At 36.0% G+C, this 11,196-nt stretch overlaps 1 protein-coding gene and 1 non-coding gene across 10 annotated transcripts in view; one reads left to right on the top strand and one right to left on the bottom strand.

Annotated features, from left to right (window-relative positions):
• The window catches only part of Unc13b (unc-13 homolog B), a 208,967-nt gene that overhangs the window by 5,715 nt on the left and 192,056 nt on the right, over window positions 1-11,196 (top strand). The gene's annotated exons all lie outside the window — the stretch shown is intronic.
• Window positions 2,255-2,327, bottom strand: Trnaa-agc. Its single transcript has one exon. It is a non-coding gene; the product is annotated as a tRNA-Ala (tRNA).

Here is an 11,196-nt window from a genome sequence, read left to right as displayed (position 1 = left end):
AACCAAAAAAAAAAAAAAAACAAAACAAAACAGAATTCCCTTACTCTTTTAAGAAATATTTCCTGAAACAACATACTGCAGGGACACAGCCACATCAATGTTTATAGCAGCACAATTCACAATAGCTAAACTGTGGAACCTACCTAGATGCCCTTCAGTTGATGGATAAAGAAAATGTGACACATGTATACAATGGAATATTATTCCCATTAAAGAGAATAAAGTCATGGCATTTGCAGGTAAATGGATGAAACTGGAGAATATAATGCTAAGTGAAATTAGCCAACACCAAAAAAACCAAATTTCTCTTGATTTAAGGATTCAGATCCATAATATGCTATGGGTGGGGGATGGGAGGATTAAATGAACCCTAGATAGGGCAAAGGGGAAAAGGGGAGGGAGGGTAGGGAGCCGGGGATGGGGGTAGGAAAGATGGTGGAATTTGATGGTCATCATTATCCTAAGTACATGTAAGAAGACATGAAGGATGTGACTCTACTTTGTGTACAACCAGAGATATGAAAAATTGTGCACTATATGTGTAATATGAATTGTAATGCATTCTGTTGTCATATATAACAAACCAAAATAAAATACAAATAAACATTTATTACATGCCTAAGGCATGGAAAGATAAATAAGTATACTAATAAATATTTTTCAATGGACTAAACAACTTAAAAAGCTCTATGTTCCCTCAGTCATGTTTAAAAATATCATTTCCATTGCATCATTTGAATATATATATTCATATAGTCTTTTTAAAAAATATTTAATTTTAGTTGTAGTTGGACATAATACCTTTATTTTATTTATTTATTTTTATGTGGTGCTGAGGATCGCATGTGCTAGGTGAGCCCTGTATTGCTGAGCCACAACCCCAGTCCCTCATATATTCTTTTTTTTTTTTTTTAGTTGTCAATGGATCTTTATTTATTTATATGTGGTGCTGAGAATCGAACCCTGTGCCTCACACATGCCAGGCAAGTGCTCTGCCACTGAGCCACGTCCCCAGCCCCCGCCTCATATATTCTTAATATGTATTATTTCTTGGGTTTATAAATAAAATGTGTAAAATATAAAAAAAAATATTTCCTGACATAAATATTTCTTTAACATTTTTTGGCACAGCTTTACTCATAATCCTGATATTATTTTGCTTCCATAGCATCAGTACTACATGAACAACTTCAGTAAACTTAATCAGGGATTTTCTTTAACATTTATTGCTGTGGTGTTCATGATGAACTTAATCTAAATAAACATTTTAAAAAATTGGGCCTTTCCATAATATCTATTTGTAATTCCCAGTGTTTATAACAGTGCTTAGTCACACAATTTTCCCTCCTAACTTTCACCAGAAATGACCACCATTGACTTGATGAAGACCATTTTTTGGAATTTAAAAAGTATTATATACTAATATATTACTGATTATAGAAATTTGAGAAAAATGCAGAAAAGTATAAAAAAGGAAAATAAAAATCTTCATGTAACTACCATCTGCTAGAATCATTGTTAAATTTTTTATTCATTGCTTTTTTTGTGAATGCTGGGGATTAAATCCTGGGCCTGAAGCATGCTAAGCATATATTCTACCACAGGGTTGACCCCCATCCCTTATTTAGTTTTTTTTTATAAGGTAATATATGTCATAATAAGAAATTCAAATAATTGTGAAATGAAAGAAAAACATTCTCTTGTTCCTATTTCTCATTACTTCGTAGTACTGTTTATTGGTTTGTATGTATTTTTCTTTTTCATTACATATCAATATAAAGTTCTACAAGTGAATGTAGAGTATTCCTCAACTTTTATTGTTTTTAAAGATGTTGATGAACCTTTATTTTACTCATTTTATATTGAACCCAGTGCCTCACACATGCTAGGCAAGCACTCTGCCACTGAGCCACAACCCCGGCTCTCCTCAACTTTTTAACTTCATGATTTTCCTGTTGGCTATATACAATTCTTCCTAATGGCTGTAGACCATCCCATTATATATGTTATCTATTATTTATTTATTTATATTTATATTTATTTTTTAATTTGTTTTAATTAGTTACACATGACAGTACAATGATCTTGACATATCATACATTTGAATCAGATGGAGTATAATTTCTCATTTTTCTGAGTGTACAGGTTGCAGAATCACATTGGTCATGCAGTCACGTTTATACATACAGCAATAATAAAGTCTATTTTATTCTGCTGTCTTTCCTTTTCCCCTTATTTATTTATTTATTTATTTTGGTGGTGCTGGGGATTGAACCCAGGGCCTTGTGCATGCTAGGCAAGCACTCAACCAACTGAGCTACATCCCCAGCTCCTATAATTTATTTTTATTATGATTTTTTTTCTGGTATTGGGGATTGAGCCCAGGGGCAATATACCACTGAGCTACATCCCCAGCCCTTTTTTATTTTTTTATTTTGAGACAGGGTCTTGCTAAGTTGATGAGGCTGGGCTTGAATTTGCAATCCTCCTGCCTTAGCTTCCCTAGTTGCTGGGATTATAGGCCTGCACTGTGGTTCCGGCTGTGTCTGTATTCAATCAGATTCCTATTAATGGATAGTCAGGATTTAAAAAAATTTCCTTTTAACAATCTACAATGAACATCCTGGTAGGTGGTTTTTGTTATATGTTTGAAGAACTCTGGTCAACTTTTCAACTGGACTTTTGTTTGATTGGCTCCTTGCTATATTCTTTTTCCTTGTAGGAAATGAGAGATTGAACCCAGGGGTACTTTTCCACTGAGCCACATTCCCAGACCCTTTTATTTTTTATTTTGAGACAGGGTCTTTCTGAGTTGCTTAGGGCTTCCCTAAGTTGCTGAGACTAGTCCTGAACTTGTGACCCTCCTGCCTCAGGCCTGCAAGAGGAAACAATTGTCTTGGCATGCACCACTGTGCCTGGCCATTGCTATATTCTTTGGTGAAATAATTACACTCAGTTAGATTCATTAGCAAAACCAAGTGCTTCAGTGTCTCTCAGAACATCATCCCTTAGTAGAGGCAAGTTCTTTACGATCACATAATATTTTATGCTTAACAAAAAGACCAAGACTACTCTGGTAAGTTTTACTTGTGATTACATGTACGTTTCTTTTTCTTTCTTTCTTTTTGTATTTGAAAATTGGATTGGGGTTGTAATTCAGTTGCAGAGTGCCTGCTTTAGCATGCTTGAGGCCCTGGGTTTGAGCCCCAGTCCACACACAAATTCCAAATTGAATGTGTATTATATTTTTTAAACAAAAAATGCCGGCTGGGGTTGTGGCTCAGCGGTAGAGCACTCGCCTCGCACATGTGAGACCCTGGGTTCCATCCTCAGCACCACATAAAAATAAAACAAAATAAAGATACTGTGTCCATGTATAACTAAAAAAAAAAAAAAAAATTAAAAAAAAATGCCACTAGTGATAGTAACTGGACCAAGTTGATTATGTTGTGACTTCCCCTTAAAAAACTTATCCTAATTTATCACTAATTAGCCATCCAATTAACTGAAAGGATACTGCTGGGAAACTCTTAGAAGGTGAACTTTGATGGCTCAAGTATTTATAGCACACCCAGGGCACATATTGATTGTGGGTTGATTCTCTTACAGAGAGAACTCTAAGATAGATTTTTGTTTACATTCACTGTGGCAAATAGGAATGATAATGATTTTAGATTTTCCAGGCACAAGGGTAGATTGGTCAAGTACTTCTCACTCCCCCCACATTATTGTAATCTGCTTCAGCTAATTCCTTGCTGACTTTTCCCATCACATCATGGTTCCAGTAGTCCCTGTCCTTACAAGCAGAGTTGCTGCTGGTTCCTTTCACTTAACTGTGGCTTTAGGAAATTGATTGTGCCTTGTCTGAGCCACAGAGCAGTGAGAGAGGAAAGGACCAATTTCCTCTGCTATGTGCTTTCGTCATAAACTCTCTTCCTTATAAGCAGTAATACTTAACCCTAATTTCTTTTCTAAAAATGGGATTTTTTTCTTTTCCTTCTTTCTCTGTCTCTCTCTTTTTCTTCTTTTTTTTGTTAGTACTAAAAGTGGGATTTCGTTTTTCTTTCTCTCTCTCTCTCTCTCTTTGGTTGATATTCAGGGATTTAATTCAGGGCTTGGCACGTGATAGGCAAGTGCTCTACTACTGAGTTACCTCCTCAGCCCTTTTTCTTTTTTGAGACAGGGTCTCACTAAATTGCTGAGGCTGACCTTGAACTTGTTGATCCTTCTGTCTCAGTCTCCTGAATCACTGGGAATACACGTTTGATGTACACAGCTTCCTTTTCTTATACAAACCCGGAGACTAAATTTTAGAATATCAATAGGTCTGATATAAGATAAGTAAAATTAGTTCCTGCCAAAATGGGAAAGTAACTGTACATGTTTTTCTAACTTTTTTTCCTCCATTGCTGGGGAATCAAACCCAGGGCCTTTTTCTAACTTTTTCTTTTTTTTTTTGGTATAGGGGATTAGGGGATTGAACTCAGGGATGCTTAACTACTGAACCACATCCCCAGCCTTTTATTTTATTATTATTATTTTTTTTAATTTGAGACAGAATCTCCCTAAGTTGCTTAAGGCCTCACTGAATTGCTGAGGCTGGCTTTGAACTTGGGTCCTCCTGCTTCAACCTCTTGAGTTGCTGGGATTTCGGGTGTGTGCCACTGTTCTTGGCTTTTTCTAACTTTTAAAGCAAGATTCTTTGGTGTGAGAGGTATTTTATACATTTTTTTTTTTTCCTGAGACAGGCTCTTGTTGTTACCCAGGCTGGTCTCTAATTGAGTGATCCTCTTGCTTCAGCCTCCTGAGAGCTGAATCTATGGGCACAGGTCACCATGCCTGGCTTTATATACCCTTTCTTTTTGTTTTGTGGTGCTGGGATTGAACCCAGGGCCTTCAGAATGCTAGGCAAGTGTTCTACCACTGAATTACATTCCCAGCCCTTTATATGTGGACTGTCTTTATTAAAGGTCAGAGAAGATTTTTTTTTTTTTTTGTATATTTTGAAAAAACTTTTTATTGATTTTGGGCACAGTGACCTGCACCCGTAGTTCGAGCTACTAAGGAAGCCAAGGCAGGAGGATCCCTTGCCTAGACAACATGGCAAGAACTATCTCTATAAACAAACAAACAAACAAACAAACAAAAAACTTAAAAAACTGTCTTTATATATGTTATGCACGCATATGTAAACATAAATATTAAGTGTTCAGCTCACTGAATTATTACAAAATCAACACACTCCTGTGACTACCACCCTAGGTCAAGAATAGAACATGACCAACACCTGGGAAGCTCCCTTTGTCCTTTATCCCAGTCATTATTCCCTCCTTGCATTCCAAAGTAACCACTTGACTCCAACACTAGTTTTGTCCGTTTCCTTCCTTCCTTCCTTCCTTCCTTCCTTTCTTTCTTTCTTTCAATTCATAGACTTTGTATATTTTAGAGCAGTTTCAGGTTCACAGAAAAATTGAGTGGAAAGTTTGCCTGTTTTTTGAACTTTTTTTTTTTTTTTTTTGGTACTGGGCGTTGAACCCAGGAGCACTTTACACTTTACCACTGAGGTACATCCCTAGCCCTTTTATTTTTCAATTTTGAGACAGGGTCTCTCTAAATATCATAGGCTGGCCTTGAACTTATGATCCTTTGTCTCACCCTTACAGGTTTCTAGGATTATAGGCATGTACCACCATGCTTGGATTTGAATTATGTATGTATTACTGTGAGTCTGGTTTCTTTTGCTTAACATTATGTTAGATGCTTCCACTTCATACATGTAGCATTAGTTCATTGATTTTCATTACTGTGTAATATCTCATTGTATGAATATATCATGGGTTTTTTTTTTTTTTTAAAGAGAGAGAGAGGGAGAGAATTTTAATATTTATTTTTTAGTTTTTTGGCGGACACAACATCTTTGTTTGTATGTGGTGCTGAGGATCGAACCCGGGCCGCACACATGCCAGGCGAGCGCGCTACCGCTTGAGCCACATCCCCAGCCCGATATATCATGGGTTTTAAAATATGTATTGATCTGGTGACAGTGAAGTTTGGATGAAGTGGGGAGATATTGGAGGTACATTATAGCAGCAGTGATTTAGATTGAAAATAGTTTCTTGATGAGATTTGAACTGTCATAGAAAAGCTGTGAAATTCATTTTTCCAGAACTCTTTTTCAAATCTGTTTCCTTTTGTGTGTAATATGTAGGTATAGCTGCTCTGCATGACTTAACTAACTTAGTATTTTCTGTTTTGTTGTGATCCTTTCTTTCATTACTGGGAAATGAAATAAAAATATAGGCATGTGGTAAAATTTTATGTTCAATTTAATAAAGGAACTGTTGTTGTTGTTGTCATGGTGGTGCTTGGGATTGTACCCAGGGCCTCATATGTGCCAGGCAAGTGCTCTACCACTAAGTTACATCCCCTCATTAATAAAGGAAATTGTATTTCATTTATCTGTTTGTCATGTTTAGTGGCAAATGGAATTTTTTCTCAAGTGTAATCTCCCTAAGCAACTATCCACTGAATATGTGAGAAAGGCCCATAGAATCAAAGGAAAAAGAGTGATGAGGAGTTATTTTTTGTGCCTGTGAACTCCGCAATGATGAAAAGTATGATAAAAAGTTTGTGCTAGGGTATATGTATGTAAACCTTTTTCTCTTAAAAAATGATATAAATAAAAGCAATTCTTGGTCTTTAGGGAATATAAAATTCCCAAAAGAAGAATTTGATTATTTTTCTATAAATGCTTTTGCTTCTTGTGTTTCTGTACATTGAATACTTATTTGGACCTGGCATTGTGGTACAGACCTGTAATTGTAGCTACTCTGGAGGCTGAGGCAGAAGGATTGCAAATTTGAGGCCAGTCTTGGCAACTTAATGAGACCGACTTAAAAAAAAAAAAAAGGCCTGGAAATATAGCTCAGTAGTAGAATGCCCCTGGGTTTCATCTCTAGTACCAAAGAAACAGCTGGGCTTGGTGGCACATGCCTATAATCCCAGTGAAGCAGGAGGCTGAGGCAGGAGGATCCAAGTTCAAGGCCAGCCTCAGCAAGTTAATGAGGTCTTAAGCAACTAAGCAAGATCCTGTCTCAAAATAAAATTTAAAAAGGCTGGGGATGTAACTCAGTGGTAAAGCACCCAAAACAACAACAAACAAAAACTAACAAACATACAAAACCAAATTTATTTGTTATTGTGGAGAACAGATAGGCCCATGGATTGTGTTGGGCTATTAATTTTCTCTTGCAGCTGTTTGTTTTATTGATTTTCTGTAGTGTTTCATTGTGAGTGATATTGAGAAGGAAGGGTAATGAGTAATGAAAGTGTGCTAAGCAACAAAGGAGAGGCTGGCAGTTGGACAGTGGGAAGATAATTGCTTTTATATAATTTGGTGGGGCAAAGATGAATCAAAAGACTAGCTCATTTACTTGATTTCTATTAGTTGTGAGCCAGATTTGTAGAGACTTCATTTGTAAAAGGATAAAGGAAATCTGCCAAGGAGAGGTGTATCCACCTCACTTCAGCCATCCGTACCCCATAAATCTTGTCATTCCTTCAAATGGTGCTGTCCTTTTGTAATCTTAAACTTCAGAATTTGACTATTATTCTCTAACTTGCCTAACTGTAGATTGATCGATTCCTCTCTCTTTCTTTAATGGTAATAGAACCCAGGACACTCTCCCACTTAGCTATATCCTCAGCTGTTTTCAATTTGAAACAGGTCTTACCAAGTTGTGGAGGTTGAACTCAACTGGGCATCCTCCTGCCTTAGCCTCCAGAGTCTCTAGGATTATAGGCATGTGCCATGTGTCTGGTTCCAGTCCATCTTTCTAGCTTTCACCTTTGGTATCTTTTGACACACTATGAAATAGGGTAGATGTTACAGGCTTTGGTTTTAGATATACATGACTTGGTGAATATATCAGCTTCACCCTGATGAGTTATGTACTCTTACATATGTTGCTTGGCATCATTGAAACTTAATTTCCACATTTTGAAATCATGTATTCATTCAAAAATATTTAGTGAGCTCCCTATTCTAAAGGAGTTTAATTCCATTAAAGAATGGTTCAGAAATCAGGTAAATAACATAATTTCATATAATGGCAAGTACAGTGAAGAAAATGAAGTAGGATAAAAGAATTGTGATCAGAGTGGAAGAATTATTTGAAATAGGATTGACCTGGATATAGTGGCATATGCCTATAATCCCATGGAATTGGGATTCTCAGGAGGATTACAGTTTGGAGGCCGGCTTCAGCAGCACAATGAGACCCTGTCTCAAAATCAAAAAGAGCTAGGGATGTAGGTCAGTGGTAGTGTCCCTGGATATAGTTCTTAGTAATGGAAAAACAAAAACAAAGCAAGCAAACAACAAAGAAGACAAAGAAGAAAATTTGTTTATAGCTTGAAGGGAAAGAATATATAACAAAAGGAGAGTTGAGGTGAGATGGGGATTAGGAGAGATGAGAACTCACATCTCTATAAAATAGGGTGCAGGGGATAATTTAGAGAGCTTGAAGAGAGGGCAAATAGTTTCATTCATTTTTCAATAACTATTGTGCTAAGCACTTGGGGTAGAATGGTGAGAAAAAAATCCCTTGTCATCTTGGAAGTTATACTACAGACCAGTGAAGAAATAAACATTAATAAACAAAGAAGAATCATACAAATTAATACAAAATTACAACTAGGGAAAAATATAACTATGATATATGCTGAAAGGAGAGCACATGTTATTATGAGAACATTGAGACAAGGAGAGTTACCTATTCAGGTCAAAAAAGCCCTTTCTAATGAAGTAAAAAATTGAACTGATGTCTTGAAAAAGAGGCACACCTAACCAAGTGAGAGGAGAGGTTCTAAGAAGAAGAAATAGGATATGTAAAGGTCTTGTGATGAGAAGGAAGAGCTGAAAGAAAGCACGGATAGTTGGTGTGCAAAGAGGAAAGGAAAACATGGATCAAGAGACAAGGGAGATAGAAAGGGCCAAACTACAGAGCCTTATCAACATAAAACATGGTAAGTCAATAGAAATAAGACTAAGGGAGAAGTTGATAAACTGAAAACACTGGATTTGTAATTACATTTGTTTGAATCTTCTTTTTACCACTGAAAACTTTTGGCAAGCCTCTTGACTACTCAGCCACAATTTTTATTTATTTTTTTACTTTAATTTTTATTCTTTTTAGATATACATGCAGTTGAATGTATTTTGACGTTATTATACATACACAGAGTATAACTTCCCATTCTTGTGGTGGTACATGATGTAGCATTATACTGATCGTGTATTCATATATGAACATAGGAAAGATATGTACAATTTATTCTACTATCTTTCTTATTCCCTTACCCCTTCCCTTCCCTTTATCTGCTTTTCCATCCCCCTTCCCTTCCCTTTATTCCCCTTTGTTACTCCTCCCCGCCATTGTGTGTTAGCATGTTCACATCAAAGAGAACATTTGGCCTTTGGTTTTTTGGGATTGGCTTATTTCACTTAGCATGATAGTCTCCAGTTCCATTTATTTACAAGCAAATGTCATAATTTTATTCTTCTTTATGGCTGAATAATATTCCATTGTGTATATATACCACATTTTCTTTATTCATTCACCTGTTGAGGGGTACCTAGGTTGGTTCCACAGCTTAGCTATTGTGAATAGATCAGCCATAATTTATTTATTTTTTTATATCAGGGATTGAACTCAGGGGCACTTGACCACTGAGTCACATCCCCAGGCCTATTTCATATTTTATTTAAAGACAGGGTCTCATTGAGTTGCTTAGCACCTACCTTGCTTTTGCTGAGGCTGCTTTGAACTTGCCATTTTCCTGCCTTAGCCTCCAGCGCCTCTGGGCTTATAGGCGCATGATGCCGTGCCCAGCTCAATTTTTAAATGGAAGTTATAATATCTGTTCAACATACCTCATAGAGTTGATGACAAACTCTGAATGAGATCATGCTGTGAAATTCCTTTGGAATTTATAGTCACTTTTATTCTTGGTTAGTCCCTCTTTCCTCTGTGGAGACTTAAGTGTTTTTACACTTATAAAGGAAGAGGATGTGATCAATAAACATTTATTGAACACTTAACATGGGTGAGGCATTGAGCTAGCCACCCTAGGTATATAAAGATGAGTAAGAAGTGGGCCTTGCCCTCAAGAAATTGAGAGACAAGAAGGAGAGAAAGCCATGTATGCAGCTAAGCAAGATGCAAGTTGCAGTTTTATTTTTTTATTTTTATTTTTTTTTTTATTTTTTATTTTTTTTAGCCTTAAAACTTTTATTCATTTTTAGAAAAGTACATCTGTTTTGGTGGAAATGATCTAAACATTGTCACAAGGATACATTTGAACTCCATGTTTTATAAATAACACTGTGACTTAATGTGCTAATAAATGTTTTCTTAAGACCAGTTCAGATATTGATGGTATTCATTAGTGAATTAGTTTCTTTTCATACATGGTCTAGACATTAAGGATCAAGATGCTGCTTGTACCACTCTGATTCCATTTGGCCCAAAGTTATTTTATATAAGTAATACAAACGTTTTTTTCTTATTTTCTTTTTTATAGAAATACAGAAATCTATACAATTTCCTTTTAAAAGTCATAACCTAATAGCAAGTGGCTTGTCCTGTTTGTCTATATATGCCTTTACATTTTTAAAAATTTTATGTTCACTTAGTGCCAGTGCCAAATTTTATTAAAATATTTAGAGAATTATACTAAGATATATTATTTCCCACATACTGCTTTGGTTTCTATTATAAACAGAAAGACATCCTCCAAACATGGGTCTATCAGCTTCCAATTTTAAAGTTACACAGGAAAGATTTCATGCATAATGAGTCATTATAGCTGAACTGTCACCATGCCATTTAAGTTGATCATGATCTTATCAATGTGAATTCATTGATATTCTCAGAAATTTTATTTTATTTTTTTTTTTATTTATTTTTTTTTTTTTTTAAATTTTTTTTATTGTGGGTTGTTCAAAACATTACAAATTTCTTGACATATCATATTCCACACTTTGATTCAAGTGGGTTATGAACTCCCACCCTCACCCCATACACAGATAGCAGAATCACATCAGTTTCACATCCATTGATTTACAAATTGCCATCCTAGTGTCTGTTGTGCTCCGCTGCCTTTCCCATCCTCCACCCTCCCCCCTCCCCACCT

This window comes from Marmota marmota, unplaced genomic scaffold, assembly GCF_001458135.2.
Source record: "Marmota marmota marmota unplaced genomic scaffold, marMar, whole genome shotgun sequence".
Classification (NCBI taxonomy): Eukaryota; Metazoa; Chordata; class Mammalia; order Rodentia; family Sciuridae; genus Marmota; species Marmota marmota.
The sequence above is the reverse complement of the archived record's forward strand: the minus strand, read 5'-3'. Positions and strand labels throughout refer to the sequence as shown.